General features: G+C 44.5%; 1 long non-coding RNA gene across 1 annotated transcript; it reads right to left on the minus strand.

Annotated features, from left to right (window-relative positions):
* Positions 1-1,297: 1,297 nt before the first annotated feature.
* Positions 1,298-14,144, minus strand: LOC140594920 (uncharacterized). Its single transcript, XR_011996194.1, has 3 exons — positions 13,972-14,144; positions 2,760-2,916; positions 1,298-1,430 (listed from the first exon to the last, which is right to left on the minus strand). It is a non-coding gene; the product is annotated as an uncharacterized lncRNA (long non-coding RNA).
* Positions 14,145-17,234: the final 3,090 nt, after the last annotated feature.

The raw sequence follows: 17,234 nt of genomic DNA on the forward strand, positions 1-17,234 counted from the left end.
CATCAGGCATAGACACTTTCTGAAATCCCATTGTCGGGAAGATGAAGAGATTGACTCAGGCTGAGTGACAGTCACAGCTGAGCAGAAAAGAGCACACAGACAGACAGACAGACAGAGACTAACAGGAAAAGCAGAGTGAGAGCCTGAGCTCAGAGAGACAGGGCAGGGGTGCGGGTGGGGAGGTGCTGCTGTCCCTGACTTCCCTGATGCCCACAGCAGCTGCTCTGCCTCCCCGGAGGGAGCCCTGGCTCTGCTTCCCAGAGGCCTCCACTGCTTGGCAGGGAAATATCTGGTCCCCATTAACCAGCTACTCATGAAATCGGGGAGCCCCGGGGTGCCGGGCAGGGGTGGGGGAATCAGTCAGGGAAGCGTTTGCCGTGGGCTCAGGTCATAACCCTGGGGGTCCTAGATTCAAGCCCACCTTGGACTCCCTGCTGAGCAGGGAGCCAGCTTCTCTCTCTCTCCCTCTGCCTGCCACCCTCTGCTTGTGCTCTCTCTCTCTGTCAAATAAATAAAACAATCTTAAAAAAACAAACAAAAAAAAAAAAAAGAAAAGAAAAGAAAGAAAGAAACTGTGGGTCCCCAAAGGAAGGGACAGCATAAACTGTAAGCGTCCGCTCTTCCACGCGGGGTTATTTACTACACGTACTCCTAGTTTGCCCCGAAGGAGACAGTCGTTGGCTCTTATTATTTTTTTTCTAGAAAGATCTAAATGTTCTCTAATTAACCTATTAGTATTAATTATACACTCATAGTCATTTATTTGCTAATCTGAAAAAACGAACACCCTGAATTCAAAGAAGAGATTCCCCACCAACCCCCACCCCTCTTTTTTCTTTTCTCCTGTGAAGTGTTTAAATCACTTGTCAACACAGAGGGAATAATAATAATAAAAAGAGTGACATCCGATCAGAGAGCAGGGGAGTGGTGGAAAGAAACAAAGCCCCCACAGCAATCAGCCTGAGTGAAGGCTCCTCCATATTCATCAGGGAAGGAGACAACTGGAGGGACCCCTGGATCTGCCCTGGGAGAGCTGGGAGGCTGGCCTGCTGGGCAGGGTCTCCTGTCTGGTGCCTTTAGGATCTTATGGCTCAGGCTGTATACAGGGATCCTTGGGATCACCTGGGTGCCGGTGTTAGCTTCCGCCTGTGTGCCCCGATCCTTGACAGATAGGGTTCTCGCCTGAGACACACTCTCTCAATGTAGCCAAAAGGAGAGGGAAAAGACATATGAACACACGTAGGCTTATATTTGTTTTGTGGGGAAACAAGGCATTATACTAACTTGTAACCACCACAAATATTATTAGCACATCAGTGATGATAACTCACTTGTAGATGTGACAAAAATATAAGATAAGCTGCTATTACATACAATTCCTTCTGTACAGCCTCCAATGCCACCTTTTTCTCTTACTGCTGCAGAAAAGCCTGTCAGAATAAGAGAGAGAGGGTATAGTTATTATGGGCGGCCTCTTGCATTTATTTCTTGGTATAAATACACAAATGAACATGAACACTAACTGTAGTAGCAGACATTTATTGTGAACTCCTTCTATGCCAGACATTGTGCTGAGGAGTTGGCACATCTTGTTTCACTCAATCCTTATGACAACGCTCTGGAAGTAGACATTATTATCATCCCATTATACAGACAGGTAGATTGAGTGCTAAAGAGGTAAAAGAAAAATTGCCCGAGGTCACAAAAATGATCAGTGGCAGAGCCAGAATTCAGACTCTGTTGGACTCCAAAGTGCCTGCTTAAAACAACTTTGCTATTCTGCTTCCCAAACTAAATTTATGATTAAGGAAGCAATTTGTAAATGCTGGTACTTTCTGTAACAGATGACTTGTGACATCCCTCAGAAAGAAGGCTGAGGCCTGCCGGTGTGGGGGAAGGGGAATGGGCTCAAAGCCAGAGACCATGTTCTAGTCCCCCTCACTCCTGCCCTGTAACCCTGGGCGAGTCACCCTCTGACCAATACAAGTGGCCCTTCAGGGCCGCCCCCCTCCCAACCCTGTCCTGCTGGGCATGGGTCCAGGTGCCTGGCTTTATTCGAGAGTGAAACGGAGAGCTGGGGCCTGAGAGAGGAGCGCCTGGTGTGCGGGAGGAAACATGAGAGCTGCCTTGTGAGTTAAGGGGCCACCAGGGAGTCTGGGGACCCTGCAGGTATGTGGGGCTTAGGCTGGTGCCTCAGGATGACTCATCCCTGGTCAGAAGGGAACCAGGTATTTGCAGAGGCCCAATCAGGGATGGGGTGAAGAAAGGGGAGGAGGATGGTGGTCCCTCAGGACATCACTGTGCAAGACCCCTAATGAACAGTTCAGAGCCCAGGAACGGGGGGAGGGGTGGGGTGGGGAGGAAAGGGGGGAGGGTGGCAACCCCCAGGCAAGAGACTGGCACTGGAGGGATGTCGGCACAGGCAGGCAGAGAGGAAGAAAGCAGGTAAGAGTAGGAGCCCAGAAGACTTGGAAAGGCTCTGATGGTGGTCTTTTGACCAGAGCTTCAAGAGTGGGCCTCCTGTGAAACTGAATGCAAATTTTCTATGTGCACACATTCGGGTCCCCCATCTCAGCAGCCCTGGTTAGATTCCCACTGGGTGGGACTGGAAATGAAGAAAAACCAGTGTCATAAACTGTCTCCAGCAAAGGACAATCATTTGTCTGATATGGCACAGCATATTCCTGGAGTTTCTGGAAGCCAGAACTACCCCCTCTCCACCCCACCAAGTCTAGGAGAAAGCTGGTGGGTTCCCCCACCATAAGCTGTGAGGCTCCTTGGTAGTCTTCAGGTATGTCAGCTCCTGTCACCCCAGTTCCTCGGGAAGTCTGGGAACACATTTGGACTTGAACCCGCTCAGCATTTCTCCTGGCTTGACCATTGTCCTGAAGCTGTTGCTTGGTGGGGATTTCACACCTGTGGATAAATGATAGGCTGTGTTGCAACCATGCAAGACCTGTGCAGACGGAGTTTAAAAAAATAATTAAATGGGTAATTTGACCCTTGCTCTTTTCTTCCATCTATGCTCACTGAAGATATATAAAACTTAATGAATCGCACTTTGCTCTGGACCTAACCATCTGCCATTTCAAGCTTGGGTGTCTTTCCTCCCCTACTTCCCCCTCGCTGGGCTCCAGAGGGTGGTCTCAATCCTTGGGCCTTGTTGGGGGAGGAGGGTTTCCCCAAGAAGCTGGGCATCTTCCCCTTGGATTGAGATCCATCAACAGTCTTGTTTTCAATCACCCCATTGCTTAAAACAGACCCACAAGTCCAGGGATTGGGTTTCAGTACTGTAATGCCTCATTTATTCAGGCATTGTTAGAACTTACACGAACTAGCCAGATAACTGAAACCTATCCTATCAAGAGCCAAAAGCATTTCTTAAAAAATTAATCATTTTTAGTAGACATTTTTCAAAAACGCATTACACACTTTCTTTCCTCCTTAAACAGAGGCTACTGATCATAATTTCATGGAGCTGTAATCTATGTCTGCATCTGCCTTCTAGTTGCTGTGACTCCTTTTTCAATGTCAGAAGATGGGCTTTCACTCCCCTCGTTGCCAGGGAGTCTGGCTGCAGCAGCCCTGCTGCCTACCTTCTGCAGGTTTTTTTTTCTCTATGTGCTAGCTGCCAGCTTCGGGGAGCTATCATACCCACTTCCTCAGTTAGCTACATCTTAGAGAAGAGTCCTGGGGGCCCTCAGCAACACCCCCGAAGAGCCAGGGAGGTGCTGGGCTTAGCAGAGACAGGGCTCTGTGATGGCTGTTTTGGGTGGTCAGGGTCTTGTTGGCTTATTAAACTGGACTTTCTACTTTACAGGACTGGTAGTTAGAGATGCCATGGAAATACTGTCTCTTTAGGGGCAACCACTACAACAGAAACCCTCAGTCATTTTTGCTATTTAGATGACAGGATGTCAAGGAGGAGAAGACAAGGAAAAAAAGTGGAGTTTACTGAATATTTCCTGAACATTTTGTCATGAGGGCTCTGCTAGGAATGATCACATACTATTTCACTCATTCTCCCCACAGCCTAGAGATGTAGACACTATTGTCCCTATTTTACTAAGGAGAAAGTGAAGGGTTAATAATGTTAATTAGTGAGTTATAGAACCAAGACGCCAACTCAGGCCTGTCACACTTGAAAATCTGTTATCTTTTATACTTTTTATCCTTAAAAAAAAAAAACCACAACAACACAGAACTCCTTCTTTTTAATTCAATTCTTTTTCATGTCCTTCTTTTTAATCTTCTTAGTTTTTCATTTTTAATGAATGACATCTTCCATAAATATCTATAAGACATAATGGGGTGCTCCTGTGGAAGGCTTAGGCTTTTACAGGCCCTAAGACTCTCTTGGAACCCCAGGGCCCCACAGAATGCAGATTGAAAGCCATGACAACCAGGCCCAGAGATGTGCGAAGATAATACCATACCGACTGGGAATTCTCAAATGGGGCCTCAATAAAATTTTCTCTAATCATGCCAAGAAAGGGGAGGGATAGACAGACTTCTTCCAGAGAGATCTGTAAATGATATAGCTAGCACCTCAGTCATAGTCTTCCAGCCTCACTGGGTTTCTATGCATTTGGAAGAAAGATTTCTTTGATATCTGATTACGTTTGGGGGCGACAATGCTACAGAGTGCTCCTTGGGCAATTCATTGCTGTATAAGACATGTAGAGGAACTCTCATACCAGGACTCGGAGGCAGAAGGACATGGCAGGCCTAGAGGGAAGGAGTATCAGTGACCTCAACAAGAAGATTCTAACACAAAACTGTGGGATGGGTTAATAAGAAGAGGCAGTTAGTAAAGACAGTGTTTGAGAGCTTAGGCTTTGGAGTCAAGCACAGCAGCATTTTCATTCTGTCTCTGCTATTTTTTAAATCTCCCTCAACCTGACTGTTCTGGGCTGCAAAATGGGAATAAAAATACCTCCCTCACCAGTTTGTTGTAGTGTTAAATGGAGTAATGCACATAAAGTGGCTGGCACAGTGCCTAGCACATAGTAAGAAATCAGGAACTGTTAGCTGCTCTTATTATCCTCATTAATCATTATGTAACCAGACAGGAAAGCCAAGGACTGAGAAGATAATATAAAGAGCAGAAAGCCATTTAGGGCCTGGTCATACTGTTTAAATTAGTCTAATGACGATTAGTATGGGGGTCTGGATTTTATTAGGAGACCCCGGGCTTGGGGCTTCCTCTCCAAGCAGAAATACTAAGTTTTTGACATTGGAATCTGGAGCACAGAGGAGGGGTCTGGGAGCCCCCAACATACAGGTGGTTGTAAGCTATGGTGCTAATAAGTCATTTCATGAGAGAGTGGGATGGAGGTGAGAAGGGGTCCGGCAAGGAGTGGGAGCCAACAAAGGAGACCGAGAAGGACCAGCCATCAAGGGAAAAGGAAAGCCAGGTGTCCCAGACGCCACGAGGTGAGGACAGTTGAAGAAAGGGCAAGCCAGTTGTGTTGAATGGTGTGGAGGCTGAGAAGGGACACTGCACCTGCATCCTTGGCGGGGCAGTTTGACAGGGGAAGAGAGGCTGAAGCCTGACGTGGGGCTTGAGGGGAGAAAGAGAGGTGAGGAAGTGTGATTATGAGCACAGACAACTCTTCGGAGATGTTTTGCTGAGATTTCTCTCTGGGACCTGGAGCGTTAGCAGTTCTGTCAGTAAATGTGGTCGTGTGAAGCAAGAAGGGTGAGCCCCTCCCTGGGTCCATCGGCTGGTGAGGCATCCTCTGGGAAACTCATCACTGACACGTTCTCTTCACCAAAAGTGCATTTCAGTTGGAGGGGTGAAAGGACGTAAAAGCTGTCGATGGCTATAGGAATGGCTTTTCCTCCAATTGCCCACGTGGCTTGTGTACAGGAACTGGGGCGGGAGGGACAGGCCCTGCTGAAGCCAGCTAGTCCTTCCTTCCCACCCATGACGCTGCATGATCCACAGCCAGACATCAGGGGGACTGTCCCAGCCCCTGGGACACTCGCCTGCCCTGGAGACTTTGGGGCCACGCCCAGTCTGGCCTTACTGCCAAATGCCCTGGGACAGGTGGCCTGGGATGAATCCGACGGCTAATTAGCACTGTCTCCCCGTCTAAGAGGAGCCAGAGACACACAAATTGCTCCCTAGAGGGAGGGAAGGAGGCAGAGAAAAGGAGGTGGAGAAAACCAACAGGGGTTACATCAGAAAAACAACATCATCCAAACAGCCTCACATCCTAAATTGGTGTTCTTCCTACAACGGGAGTGGTAGAGGCAGCTGGGACCCTGGGGGACCCCTGAGGTAAAGCACCTGTGTTGGCGCCTCATTATGTGCCACCTCCCTGCCCCAGTGAGGCCCAGCTGGTGTCTACAGGGCTAGCTGGCATCTAGTGTCTCTGCTCCTTCCGATCACACAGCCCTGAAGGTTCCCTGCAGGCTGCCAGCATCAAACTTCGTGCTCAGTAAACTGGAGTTTCCATTTGATGGGAGTCCCGTCGGGGCAGTGGCCAGGCCTACACTCATCTGGCAGGTAGAAGAATCAACGGTAGAAGCATAATGTTTTAGGGGAGAAGGCAATAGGGAGGACTCTGGAGAGTTAGAGTCTCATCGTGGCTGTGCGACCCTTACTTCTTTGGGCCGCAGAACATGAAAGTTTGGATCATGTAATACCTCTAACATTCAGAAGTTCCAGGAGTTCAGCATTCGCCCAGCCAAATTGTTTCTGGACTATTTACAGAGGCATGCCTCTTATTTTTTATATTCTCTCCAGCCTAACTTCTGAGGGCCTAGCATTCCTGTTGATCTCAGTTCTGTGTGGGCAAAAATGGTAAGAAAGAAGCTGGAGATGGGCAGAGGAACAAAATCACTATTCATTTGAGAGATAGGGAAGGAAGTTTTACATCTGTAATGAAAAATAATTGCCCACAGTGAGCACATCTAATGCCCAGATCTTGGTTTTTAATACCATTCTCCAACAAAAGGAGCTAGGGCTCCTTGGAGAAAGGTCTAAGATGAGAGTAAGGCATTTTGCAGCTACAGAAAGTAAGAAAGTGCTACGTGTGTGCGCGCGTGTGCACACACACACCCACACACACAAATATGAGGACATGTCAAGGGGACACAGGAGCCAACCAAAAGAGCTCCTGATGGCCAAAAGTGGAAGAATTTGAGCCAGAAAATAAAGGAGTCTTGGATCATAATGCAATGTATAAAATAAAGATTCATGAACCTATATTGATATAAATAAATGAATAAAGGAATAAAGGAACAAAGATATAATTAAGAAACAGATCTCTTCTGTACAAGAATTACGAATCACCTGGTAGACATGTGCTTTCAAGGAGATGGCGCATAAGTCTCCACTCTTTAACTGTGGGCTGCACTCGGTGATTCCTTTCCAAAGAATATAATATGGGAAACAGGAGGAAAGGGAAACTTGAGGGTGCAGCACTGCCTTAGTCAGGTGGCCAGGTCAATATCAGCAGTGATGAGTCATGGAAATGGTATGTACTTTTGATATGATGTGTACCACCTGATCTTTTCCCCCCAAAGCCCATAATCCCAGCATAAGCATTAAAAAAAGCATCAGACAAATCTCAGTTGGGAGCTACTCTATAGAATACCTGATCAGTACTTCGTCAAACTTCAAGGTCATCAAAAACAATTAAAGTCTGAGAAATCGTCACAGCCAAGAGGAGCCTAAGCAAACTGACAACTAAATGTAATGTAGTGTCTTGGATGGGATCCCAGAAAAAAGACATTAGGTAAAAACTGAGGTGATCTAAATAAACTGTGGGCTTCAGTTAAAAACAATGTGTCAATATTGGCTTGAATTTAATAAATGTATTATACTAATTAAAAATGTTAATAATTGGGGAAATGAGGGGCTAGATGTATGAGGAATTTTCTGTTCTTTTTTTGGCAGTTTATCTGTGAATCTAAAAGTGTTCTAAAAATATAAAGCCTTTTTTCCCAAAGATTTTATTTACTTATTTGTCAGAGAGAGACAGAGACAGACAGAGAGAGAGCACAAGAAGGGGGAGCAGCAGGCAGAGGGAGAAGCAGGCTTCCTGCTGAGCAGGGAACATGACACAGGCTTCAATCCCAGGACCCTGGGATCATAGCCCACGCCGAAGCAGACATCTAACTGACTGAGCCACTCAGGGACCCTAAAAAAGAAAGTTTATTAAACAACAACAACAACAACAACAACAACAACAAAAACTCTGCCCAAATCATGTGTCTCTGCTTAAATCATTTGTTTCAAGCCCTAGTGGAGTTGCGTCATAATTTTAAAACTGTATTTGAGCAGAGGATTGTGGTGGACATCGCTAATTGCCTATTTAATTTCTATTTTCTTCCTCTCTATGAGCAAAAAAACAGTTTTTTTTTTAATTTTTTTCTGAGGAAAGGAACAATGTGTCCAGCTAAACATACTCATTTCCCCTCATTCTCTTGCAGCAGGTGGTGACCATGGACACAGCTCTGGTCAGGGAGATATAGGGGGATCTCTAGATAGGGACTCGCTTCTTGAATAAAAGGAGAAATCTTCATTAGCAAAAAGCCCAATTGATCTTTTCCTTCTCCCTGCCCGTGGTTGGGACATAAGTCCCCAAGGTGCAATAGCTATGTTGTGATCATGAAGCAACCAGCATGAGGATGAAACTCTACACATTATGGGCAACAGAGTTGAAAGGCAAAGACACCCTGAATTCCCTGGTGGCATCACTCAGCAGCTGCCTAAGTCCTGGACTGACCATCTATAGACTTCTTACTTGGTGAATCCATTTTTTTTTAAAGGGCTACAGTGTTTGGGGTTTCTTGTCCTTTGCAACCAAATACAATGTTACCAAGATAAGGACCAGTAACAGGGAAGCTATTGCAAAGAAGGTGAGGAATCTGGGGAGAGAAGATTGGGTTTTAGAACTATAAGCAATAAAAATTATATTCAATATTAAGGATCTATTAAGTATTTATTATACACCTGAGACTTTCAAAAATGAGATTAAGCTTATTTAATCTACACATCAAATTTGTATGGGTATGGATCATTACCTTGGTTTGAGAGACTGGAATATTCAGGTACGGAAGTAAAGTAAACTTGATCAAGGTCACAAAATAAGTAAGAGACAGAGCCAGAAATGAAATCCAGGTCATCTTGTGCCAAGGCGGACAGGTGTCCCTCTGTACCACTTTCGTTTCTGGGAGCCCAAGAGCATTCTATCCGAGGAAGGGAAAGGATGGAGAAGGTAGAGAGACCAGAGATTGAGGAGAAAAGCTGGTCAAGATCTCACCTTCATCTGGGGGCTCTAGGGATGAGAGAGCCAGGGCATTCTACATGGGGTTCAGGTGATCATGAAGAGAGGAGTGGCTACATGTAACTGGAGTTTTCAGCCAGAAAAGAGATGGTAACACCCTAAAGACCTGGGATTAGGAGATCAGGCAATAGTACTGTGAGTGAAAGATGTTGAAATATAAAAGTCTAGATTTTTAGATTTTCATGAAAAACTTGAGCATAACTATCTATTGTTTAAAATTCAACAAGCACTTCTTAAACATATGCTATGGGTGAAGCATCATGTTAGGCAAGGTGAAGATCACAAAAGAAGGGAATGCTCTACAGGTGAAAGATGCCACATGAGGCATCGATAGCTTTGCATTTGGAATTGTGTTCAGTGACAAATTAGGAGTCTTATTTTTCTCCTGAAGAAACGAATGAACACAGGGTTTGTATGGAGCCTCCGAGCTGTCAAACAAACAAACAAAAACAAAAAACAAAATAAAAAAAAACAAACCCTGGGTTTTTCTGTCCTTTTATTTAAGATAGGAGAAGCCTAGTGGACACAAGATGGTTAAGAGACCTCCAGCCTTCCACCTGTGTCCTCGGTGGCAAAAAGGCAAAGGACAAAGGGCAAAATGTGCATCTTGCTGTGTTGACTTCTCCATTTTCAGGGAGTTTTCCTGGACTTCTCACACTAGAACTTTCTTTTACATATCATTCACATGAATCATGTTCCATAGCTTTTCTATTATTATATAGGCTGAATGTTTGTATCCCCTCCCGCAAAGTACTATGTTGAAGACCTAACCTTCAATGTGACAGTATTTGAAGATGTGGCCTTCAGGAGGTACTTATGATGATTAGAACAGGTCACAAGATTGGGACCCTCATCATGGGATTCGTGCCCTTATAAGAAGAAGCCAGATCTCTCTGTCTCCACACCCGTGTACCAATGGAAGGCCACGTGAGCACACAGTGAGAAGGTGGCTGTCTACAAGCTAGGAAGACAGGCCTCATCAGGAACTGAATCTTTTTGCACCTTGATCTTGGACTTCCCAGGCTCCAGAACTGTGGGAAATAAATAGTCTGTGGTATTTTGTTATAGCAGCCCAAGCTGACTAAGACACTTATCTACAAGGAAGCTGGGAAATGTGCCCACTTTAACACTCCAAATAAAATCCATGTTTTGTTAATATAGTTGAGGAAAGAAGCACAGATATGAAGCAGGTGACTAGCACTTTCTGCTGTAACCTCTATCATAAGGGGAGGCAGCCAATTTGCCTTACATCAGTGCATTGCTTTTTGACTAACTAAATAGAGTAACATAAGGCTATATTAAGAACCATGGTAAAGATAATAAAAACTAACTAAAATGTTACTCTGCCAAGTAGCATTTCCAAGACTAGTTAAAGTCGGTATCTACCACATATCCTGATTTTTATCTCTTATCAGTTAACTATACTTGTCTAATTGATTCATTTACATGTTTATTGGGAGTTCTGTGAGGGATGCTCCTGCCTTATTCACACCTGTGCTAGAACAGAGAGTGGCGTATAGTAGGCACTGGGTACATATTTGCTGACTGGCAAATTTTTATTGAACACATATTATGTGTGAGGTGCTATTCTTTATATATATTACTTTATTTAATCCTCATCATAATCCTATGAGGAGAATATCATCATTCATTCCATTTTACAGAAAAAGAAACACTGAGCCATAAAAGCTTTGATTCCTTGTTCAAGGTCACAGAGCAAGTAACTGGGTGAGCTGGTTCTAACGCCACAGCTGGGCTTCCTACCATCACATGATGCATAAGGGAATGCGATTCTCCTCCCCAAGTGCAGAGGACCTACCATCCTGACTAGACCTTAAAGAATGAGAAGGAATTTTACCAGTGGCTCTAACAGAAAGCTGGGGGTGAGGGTAGGGATAGAGAAAAGAACTCTGTTCTAATTAGAGGAAAGAGTTTGAACCATAGAATCTAATAATGGTTTGGAAATAGAGAGTAGTCAGATGCTTCAGCAAATGTGTCTCATGGTAGGTAAGACTGGAAAAGAGAGGTGAGATCCAGGCTTGAAAATCAAGCCAAGGAATTTAAATTTTATCCTTTAACAAAGACGGTGGAGAAACTTCAAAGGTTTTCTAAATGGTGGGGAACATGATTAGATCTGTGTTTGGGAAAGATCACTGGCGGCAGTAGGAAGCCCAGGTATGAAAGGGTAATAGCTGGACGCAGAGAGAACAACCAAAAGTTTCAGAAAATATTCAGGAGACAGTCACCCAAGGCCTGAATCTGGATAACTGTAGTTGGAATGGGAAGAGGAGGATAGATCCGAACATGTTACAGACACGGAATCACAACCTCTGGGAGCCAAGTGAATGCAATGAAAGGAGCATAGATGAGCCCAGACCTTGACAAATGTGCAGAATAGGGAAAGGAGGTAAGGCTCTTGCTGAAGCCAATGAGATGGGATCCTTTAATTTTCTTGTGTGATGTCTGCTAAGCTGACAGGAGGCAAATACAGGGAGACTCCATCTTTAGAGAATGCTAGATCCCTCTTTTAATCTTTGAGTGGCAATGCCTTGGTCCTCTGCCTGTAAGACCTGCATCAAAATCCTGGGGAAATGAAGAGCCCCAGACTTCAGAAGAGTGCAATGATCGAGGAAGCTGCTGCTAAGATGAGACTCCCTTCCTCTGTACTGGAGCCAGTGGCTGAGGATGTTGCTCTCACTCACCCCCAGAACTGGAGGGAATTTGACTCTCCTGGCATTGTTGGGGCGTGTGCAAAGGCACTGGATTGAAACTGTGCTAATTTTACTGTGGCAGTAAAAGTGGAGAGAACAGGAAGATACAGGCTTTATCCATCGTAGGATGTACTAGATTTGACCCTGAAGAATATCGTAAGAGGATTTAGCATGCATGTGCCCAGAAATGCTGTGAAATCTCTGTTCTTGCAGGTATAACAAATGAGGAAAACAACAACTCCTTCCCATAACCCAGGACCCCTACCTGTTCTCTGGCATTACTGACCACATTCCCTCTTGCTCATTATACCCCAGTCACGGTGGCCTCTTCTCTGTTCCCAGGCTCAAAAGGAGTATCCTTGCCCAAGGGCTTGTCTCTGCTCCATGACACCTTGCCCCAGTGCCATCCCTCCTGTTCTGCAGGCCTTGGCTTCCATATCATCCCTCAGGAAGGTCTTCCTGACTACCCAGACTAATGCTGCTCTCTACACACCCCCACCCAGTCACTCTGAAGATGGTTCCCTAATTCATCTAATTTGACATTCATTTACTTCTTAAATGGTCTATCTCACCCAGGAGAATTAGCTCTAAGAGCGTGGGGACACTGCCGGGTCTAATTTGCAACATTTGTGCAGTGCTGAGAACATTTCTCGGCCCATTGTAGGTGTTTAGTAAACACTTACAGAATGAAAGAGATGACCTGCCACACAAGGGAGCATCCAGTATTCCTCCCCTACCCTTTCCTCACCTTGCACCTGCCCTCACACCCTCTTTCCAAAAGGGGGCCACAATTAGGATATACATTCTCCTGAGGATGGGGAACTATGAATTACCATCCCCTGGCCCACTCCTCCCTAGCAACACCCCTCCCCTCTGCCTGGTGACCAGACAGGAAGTACAGGTGACTTCTGGACATAGAAGTATGCCTTAGAATAAAGGTGTCTGCAGGGGCCTCCTTCAGCAGACAGGACAACGTGGCCTGGCAAGACGCAGGTACCTTACAGAATGAGAGTGAGGGCAGTCTGTCTGTGCATTTCAGCATGAGCCTGTTGGCATATAATTGTGTGCACATCGAGCGCCAACTCATGTCAACCCACGATCGGGCCATAGAGGCCCCAGAGCCTCAGTCTCCAGCCGATGAGAGCCCTTCCTCACTCTGGCACAGCAGAGACTGAGAGCCAGCGTGGCAGGTGCATGCCGGGAGTCTGATCAGCATTCAGCTTAGGCAGCATTGGGGCTTCATTAGTTTTAATGAATTAGCACTTTGGAAAAGGAGGGGATGATGTTACAGCCAGTGAGTGCATATCAGCAGCCTTCATTTATGCCTGAGTGAAGAGCCGTCTTCTTCTTCATTTTTCTTGTTCCTCCCAGGTGTGGAAGCTTGAAACTTCTCTAAATGCTAGACTCAAAGGCCTCTGCTTTTTCTAAACTAACTTATTCTCCCAGCTGTTTATAGACCAGAATCATAGCAATTGTTGAGTCAATGAAGGATGGAATTATCCTAGTTGGAAACTCTGATGTCTGTGCGGGACCCAGAAATGCTAGTGACCCCAACACCCTCTGCAGCCCTGTCTGTCCTCCTGGTGCCCTAAATCCTGCCCCTTTGCGCTGAACAGCTGCTTCTGGGGTGGGAGTGGCTGGATCCCCACCCTCACCAGCAACATGGACAAAGAAATCCCTTTGCAGCAGAACTGGCCAAAGGGGAGGAAACCAAGAATCAGTTAGGAGAGTGAAGGATATATATAAATATATATCCATATATGTTGTCTGTAAACTCACATCCTTTTCAAAATAGGTGGTTCTAACAGCAGGTAGGAAGTTGTCACCGCATTGTGAAGGCAATTTTGCTAAGAAAGAAAAGGAGAGTGACAGAAACAGACGGAGTTGGTCAAAGAGAAGGCTAGGCAGAGACAGACCCACAACAGACAGGAAGGAACAAAGCGGCTGAAAATACTCACAGACAGGCAGCCAGTGGCTGTGCGAGACATTCATCGAGACGGCGGCATGTCTCCACCAGGGAAATGTCCTGAGGATCCAGTGATTTTGCCTAAGGGGACTGTTCCTGCTCGTTTCCAGGAGACCTGAGGCCCCTCTTTGATGGCAACAGGGCCTGCGTAGAATCTGCTCGCTGAAGCAGGATGAAAATGTGATCTGCTGGCTGTGAACAATCAGAGCTGCAAAATAAAGAGGGTTAGACCCAGATCACTGACTGAGGAGGAGATTGTTTCTCATTCTTTGGAGTCCCTGTAGGTTAACTGCCTGGTCACGTTGCCTGGTTCAGATGCTGGTTCTGGAGCTTATTAGATGGGTGAACCTGGACAGGCTGCTTAGCTCTTTTGTAACTAAATTTCTCCTCTGTGAAACAGAGATACTAGTAACCACCTCATAAAGTCTTGTGAAGATTAAACAAGAGATCACATGTCCGTCCGGTGCTCAGAACAGTGCCTGGCACACATTCACTTTATTATTATCATCAATGATATTGTTGTTAAGCCTAACCTTTTCCTGGTCTGGGGTCTCATGTGCAGCAGGGCTGTAAACATTCATCCCTTCCAAAGTTGTATACATAAGGTGCTGTCACCAATGACCACATTCTTCCATCCAGCAGAGTGATGGGGATGGGGCTTGCTCTTTATAACCAGGGAGGAATCTTTTAATATTTCTGTTTTAGAATATTATCATGTTCTGATGAATTGGAATTGTGACAAAAGCCATTTGGATAAGAAGCAAATTGGTAAGTGAACTGGAAAATGGCGGCCTAAATTTTAACAATGTTTGAATTAAACTTAATACAAGTTCTAGATTTAAGAAGAGAGGAGATTTAAAAACTAAGAACCAATTATGGACCAGGCACTCTGCAAGGTGATTTTACTTATGATGTTGGATTTAGTGGTCACATTAAAATACTGCTCTTTTATAGAGAGCAATGAAGGGATCCCTGGGTGGCTCAGCGGTTTAGCACCTGCCTTTGGCCCAGGGCATGATCCTGAAGTCCCAGGATCAAGTCCCACATCGGGCTCCCTGCATGGAGCCTGCTCCTACCTCTGCCTGTGTCTCTGCCTCTCTCTCTCTCTCTCTCTATCTCTCATGAATAAATAAATAAAATCTTGAAAAAAAAATAGAGAACAACGAACTAACTGAGGTTCGGGGGGAGGGGGGTCAAGCTGCTTGTCCAAGATTGCATAACATGGTGAAATGTACATGGTATATGAATGTAGCTGGTGTTTTGGTCACCCAATCAGATAGTGTATGATGAGTATGGTAATGCTGTGGTCATAGGACCCAGAGGTGAGTGTACATGATGATTCTGGACTTCCTTATAGATATCTCTGTAAATTCAAGCTTTAGCACACTCCCTTTGCCCTAAACACAGAAATAAAAAATAAAATAAGAGAAGAGAAAGTCAATGAGAAGTCAAAAATAAGAGAAGATTTCTGTGGACAAAAAAGCAGGTTGCTGATTCCAGGACAGAAACAGTGGTGAGATGGGGAAGAGTATCAGGCCCCCAGAAGTATGGAGTTGACCTTCATGTAAGGAGGACAAAAAAGCATTATTGGCTAGTTGCCCCAGAGCTCAATATAGTGGTTCTCAAACTTGAGTGAGCCTCAGAACCGTCAGGAGGACTAGTTAAAACAGACTCCTCAGCCATACCCCCAGAGTGATTCAGTTGGTCTGGGGTAAGGATTTGCATGTAACTATTTTCCAGGGATGCTGATCCTACCACCGCAGGAACACACTTTAAGAATGATTGTCTAATATAAGGTGATGGGCTCAGGGAGTTGTGAGCAGGTACTGTGTCAAGCCACACAATGACTTCCTGTCTGGATCTGCAATATCCTTAATATCACTACAGATCCAGCAATACTATTATTCAACCCTGCTTCTATGCTTGGATCCCAGGGCATCAAGTGAAGGCAAACATTAAATTATTAGATAGGAAAGCAGAGGAGAAAAATACAAAACAAAACAAAACAAAATCCCATTGAAAATGATCTCTGTACACCAAAATTCTAAGACACATGAAGAAATCTGATAGTAAGAAAAATAGCGAACAAAATAGGCAATCAGAATTTGAATTAACTCCAAATGAAATTAATTATATGACTGTGTCTAACAGAGTTTTTAAAAGAAGTATATTTATAATCTTCACAGAGATAAAAAAAAGAAGCAATACCCATTAAAAATGAACAAAAATTATGGAACAAATAGGCAGAAATAAAAAAAGAATGGAAGTCTGTGAAACAGAAATAGTTTGAAAATCTTACAAATGAAGAATGGAATTAATGGAATAGCAGAAATATTTGAAGAGTAAAATAGCAAAACAAAAAAAATAGAGATTTCCTGCCCCGGAATTGAAGAAAGACACAAATCCTCCAGTTAAAAACACATCGCAGAGTACTCAGCCAAAAAAGATGAACACATAACTTAGACTTGGAGTTAAATCATAGAACATGAAAGATAAAGAGAAGCATTAAACCTATCGGAGAGACAATATCCTGTTCTACAAGGAACAACAATTACACTGACAGGTATTATCCTATTAGCAATAACAGAGGAAGGAAAACAATGGAGAAAAAGCTTCAAAGTGCGACAGGAAAATCAACCATCTGCTTAAAATGTTATAGTCAGCTAAACTATCATTCTCTAAGCAAAAATGAAGAGAACATATCAACCAGACACAGAACTTATTACAGAAGAAGTAGGAGAATCCAGAGAGATCTGCAGTATTAGAAGTGATGGTGAGCACAGATATGAATAAAATAGTAATAAATTCGGGGCACCTGGGTGGCTCAGCCGGTTGAGCATCTGCCTTCAGCTCAGGTCATGATCTCAGGGTCCTCAGATCAACCCTCTCCCTATGCTGCTCCCCCTGCTTATGCTTACTCTCTCTCTCACTCGTTCTCTCTCTTTCCGTCAAACAAATAAATAAATTCTTAAAAAAGTAGGGAAAAAAAGAGCAATATTAAAACTCTAAACCAGCGTTCTGCAAACGCTTTCTATAAAGGGGTAGATAGTTAATATGTTAGGCTTTGTAGGCTATACAGTTTCTGTCACAACTACTCAGCCCTGCCATTGTGGAGTCAAAGCATCCACTTTTGACATTAATAAATAAATTAATTAATGTGGCTGTATTTCAAATAATGTTTATTTACAAGAACAGGTGGTCAGCCAGATTCGGCCTGGGAACATTACTTTGCCTGTCCCTGCTTTAGATGACAAT

The sequence above is a fragment of the Vulpes vulpes genome, chromosome 12, assembly GCF_048418805.1.
Source record: "Vulpes vulpes isolate BD-2025 chromosome 12, VulVul3, whole genome shotgun sequence".
Taxonomy (NCBI): Eukaryota; Metazoa; Chordata; class Mammalia; order Carnivora; family Canidae; genus Vulpes; species Vulpes vulpes.